The sequence below is a fragment of the Rhinolophus sinicus genome, chromosome 16, assembly GCF_057876585.1.
Source record: "Rhinolophus sinicus isolate RSI-liver-muscle chromosome 16, RSI-T2T, whole genome shotgun sequence".
Taxonomy (NCBI): domain Eukaryota; kingdom Metazoa; phylum Chordata; class Mammalia; order Chiroptera; family Rhinolophidae; genus Rhinolophus; species Rhinolophus sinicus.
Window position 1 is genome coordinate 86,380,001 of NC_142516.1, and position 5,000 is coordinate 86,385,000.

The window sequence follows — 5,000 nt, forward strand, 5'->3', positions numbered from 1 at the left end:
CCTAACCCTAAACCTAACGGAAACCTAACACTATCCCTAACCCTAAACCTAACCATAACCATAACCCTAACCCTAACCCTAACCCTAACCCTAACAGAAACCTAACCCTAACCCTTATCCTAACCCTAAACCTAACGGAAACGGAACACTAACCCTAACCCTAAACCTAACCGTAACCCTAACGCAAACCAAACCCTAACCCTAACCCGAACCCTAACACTAACGCAAAGCTAACCCTAACCCTAACCCTAACCCTAACCCTAACGCATACCTAACCCTAACGCTTACCCTAACCCATAAGCAAACCTAACCCTAAACCTAACCCTAACCCTAACCCTAATCCTAACCCTTACCCTAACCCTAACCTAACCCTAACCCTAACCCTAACCATAACCTAACCCTAAACCTAACCCTAACCCTAACCCTAACGCAAACCTAACCCTTACCCTAACCCTAAAACAAACCTAACCCTAAACCTAACCCTGAACCTAATCCTAAACCTAACCCTTACGCAATCATAACCCTAACCCTAACCCTAACCCTAACACAACCTAATCTAAACCTAACCCTAAACCGAAACCTATCATTAACCCTAACCCTAACCCTAACCTAACCCTAACCCTAACCATAATCCTACCCTAAACCTAACCCTAACCCTAACCCTAACCCTATACCTAACCCTAACCCTAACCTGAACACTAACCCTAACCCTAACACTAACACTGACAGAAACCTAACCCTAACCCTAATCCTAACCCTAAACCTAACGCAAACCAAATACTAACCTAACCCTAAACCTAACCATAACACTAACCCTAACCCTAACAGAAACCTAACCCTAACCCTAAACCTAACCCTAACCCTAACGCAAACCTAACCCTAACCCTAACCCTAACCCTAAGACTAACGCAAAGCTAACCCTAACCCTAACCCTAACCCTAACCATAACGCATACTTAACCATAACCCTTACCCTAACTCTAACGCAAAACTAACCCTAAACCTAACCCTAACCCTAACCCTAACCCTAACCCTAACCCTAACCATAACCATAACCTAATCGTAACCCTAACCCTAACCCTAACCTAACCCTAACCCTAACCCTAACCCTAACCCTAACCCTAACCATAACCATAACCCTAACAGTAAACGTAACCCTAACCCTAACTCTAACGCAAACCTAACCCTAACAATAACCCTAACCCTAACACAACCTAAATCTAAACCTAACCCTAACCCGAAACCTAACATTAACCCTAACCCTATCCTAACCCTAACCCTAACCCTAACCCTTACCCTACCCAAACCTAAACCTAACCCTAACCCTAACCCTAACCCTAACCCTAAACCTAACGAAAACCCTAACGCAAACCTAACCCTAACCCTAACCCTAACCCTATCGCAAACCTAACCCTAACCCTAATCCTAACGCAAACCTAACCCTAACCCTAACCCTAACCCTAACCCTAACAGAAAACTAACCCTAACCCTAACCCTAACCCTACCCCTAACCTAACCCTAACCCTAACCCTAACCCTAACACTAACACTAACGCAAAGCTAACCCTAACCCTAACCCTAACCCTAACCCTAACGCATACCTAACCCTAACGCTTAACCTAAACCTAACCCTTACCCTAACCCTAACCCTAACAGAAACCTAACCCTAACCCTAACCCTAACCCTAAACATAACATTAACCCTAATGGAAACCAAACCCTAACTCTAACCCTAACCCTAACACTAACGCAAAGCTAACCGTAACCCTAACCCTAACCCTAACCCTAACGCATACCTAACCCTAACGCTTACCCTAACCCATACGCAAACCTATCCCTAAACCTAACCCTAACCCTAACCCTAACCCTAACACTATCGCAAACCTAACCCTAACCCTAACCCTAACGCAAACCTAACCCTAACCCTAACCCTAACCCTAACCCTAACCCTAACAGAAACCTAACCCTAACCCTAACCCTAACCCTAACCATAACCTATTCGTAACCCTATCCCTAACCCTAACCTTAACCTAACCCTAACCCTAACCCTAACCCTAACCCTAACCCTAACCCTATACCTAACCCTAACCCTAACCTTAACAGTAACCCTAACCCTAACCCTAACCCTAACAGAAACCTAACCCTAACCCTAAACCTAACCCTAACCCTAACGCAAAACTAACCCTAAACCTAACCCTAACCCTAAGACTAACGCAAAGCTAACCCTAACCCAAACCCTAACCCTAACCATAACGCATACTTAACCATAAACCTTACCCTAACCCTAACGCAAACCTAAACCTAACCCTAACCCTAACCCTAACCCTAACCCTAACCCTAACCCGAACCCTAACCATAACCTAATCGTAACCCTAACCCTAACCCTAACCTTAACCTAACCCTAACCCTATCCCTAACCCTAACCATAACCATAACCTAACCCTAAACCTAACCCTAACCCTAACCTAACCCTAATCTAACCCTAACCCTAACCCTAACCCTAACCATAACCCTAACCCTAAACCTAATCCTAACCCTAACTCTAACGCAAACCTTACCCTAACAATAACCCTAACCCTAACACAAACGAAATCTAAAGCTAACCCTCACCCGAAACCTAACATTAACCCTAACCCGAAACCTAACGAAAACCCTAACGCAACCCTAACCCTAACCCTAACCCTAACACTTACCCTACCCTAACCCTAACCCTAACCCTAACCCTAACCCTAACCCTAAACCTAACGAAAACCCTAACGCAAACCTAACCCTAACCCTAACCCTATCGCAAACCTAACCCTAACCCTAACCCTAACGCAAACATAACCCTAACCCTAACCCTAACCCTAACCCTAACCCTAACCCTAACCCTTTACCTAACCCTAACCCTAACCTTAACACTAACCCTAACCCTAACCCTAACCCTATACCTAACCCTAACCCTAACCTTAACACTAACCCTAACCCTAACCCTAACCCTAACAGAAACCTAACCCTAACCCTAAACCTAACCCTAACCCTAACGCAAAACTAACCCTAAACCTAACCCTAACCCTAAGACTAACGCAAAGCTAACCCTAACCCAAACCCTAACCCTAAACATAACGCATACTTAACCATAAACCTTACCCTAACCCTAACGCAAACCTAAACCTAACCCTAACCCTAACCCTAACCCTAACCCTAACCCTAACCCGAACCCTAACCATAACCTAATCGTAACCCTAACCCTAACCCTAACCTTAACCTAACCCTAACCCTAACCCTAACCCTAACCATAACCCTAACCCTAAACCTAACCCTAACCTTAACCCTAACGCAAACCTAACCCTAACCCTAACCCTAACCCTAACCATAACCCTAACAGAAACCTAACCCTAACCCAAACCCTAACCCTAACCATAACCTAATCGTAACCCTAACCCTAACCCTAACCTAAACCTAACCCTAACCCTAACCCTAACCCTAACCATAAACATAACCCTAACCCTAAACCTAATCCTAACCCTAACTATGACGCAAACCTAACCCTAACCCTAACCACAACCCTAACCATAACCGTAACGCAAACATAACAATCACACCAACACTAACCCTAACCCTAACTCTAACGCAAACCTAACCCTAACAATAACCCTAACCCTAACACAACCTAAATCTAAACCTAACCCTAACCCGAAACCTAACATTAACCCTAACCCTATCCTAACCTTAACCCTAACCCTAACCCTTACCCTACCCTAACCCTAACCCTAACCCTAACCCTAACCTAACCCTAAACCTAACGAAAACCCTAACGCAAACCTAACCCTAACCCTACCCCTAACCCTATAGCAAACCTAACCCTAACCCTAACCCTAACGCAAACCTAAACCTAACCCTAACCCTAACCCTAACCCTAACACAAACCTAACCCTAACCCTAACCCTAACAGAAACCTAATCCTTACCCTAACCCTAAAACAAACCTAACCCTAAACCTAACCCTGAACCTAATCCTAAACCTAACCCTTACGCAATCATAACCCTAACCCAACCCTAACCTTAAAACAACCTAAATCTAAACCTAACCCTAACCCGAAACCTAACATTAACCCTAACCCTAACTCTAACCTAACCCTAACCCTAACCCTAACCCTACCCTAACCCTAACCCTAACCCTAACCCTAACCCTAACCCTTTACCTAACCCTAACCCTAACCTTAACACTAACCCTAACCCTAACCCTAACCCTATACCTAACCCTAACCCTAACCTTAACACTAACCCTAACCCTAACCCTAACCCTAACAGAAACCTAACCCTAACCCTAAACCTAACCCTAACCCTAACGCAAAACTAACCCTAAACCTAACCCTAACCCTAAGACTAACGCAAAGCTAACCCTAACCCAAACCCTAACCCTAACCATAACGCATACTTAACCATAAACCTTACCCTAACCCTAACGCAAACCTAAACCTAACCCTAACCCTAACCCTAACCCTAACCCTAACCCTAACCCGAACCCTAACCATAACCTAATCGTAACCCTAACCTAACCCTAACCTTAACCTAACCCTAACCCTATCCCTAACCCTAACCATAACCATAACCTAACCCTAAATCTAACCCTAACCCTAACCTAACCCTAATCTAACCCTAACCCTAACCCTAACCATAACCCTAACCCTAAACCTAATCCTAACCCTAACTCTAACGCAAACCTAACCCTAACAATAACCCTAACCCTAACACAACCTAAATCTAAACCTAACCCTAACCCGAAACCTAACATTAACCCTAACCCTATCCTAACCCTAACCCTAACCGTAACCCTTACCCTTCCCTAACCCTAACCCTAATCCTAACCCTAACCCTAACCCTAACCCTAACAGAAAACTAACCCTAACCCTAACCCTAACCCTAACCTAACCCTAACCCTAACCCTAACCCTAACACTAACGCAAAGCTAACCCTAACCCTAACCCTAACCCTAACGCATACCTAACCCTAACGCTTACC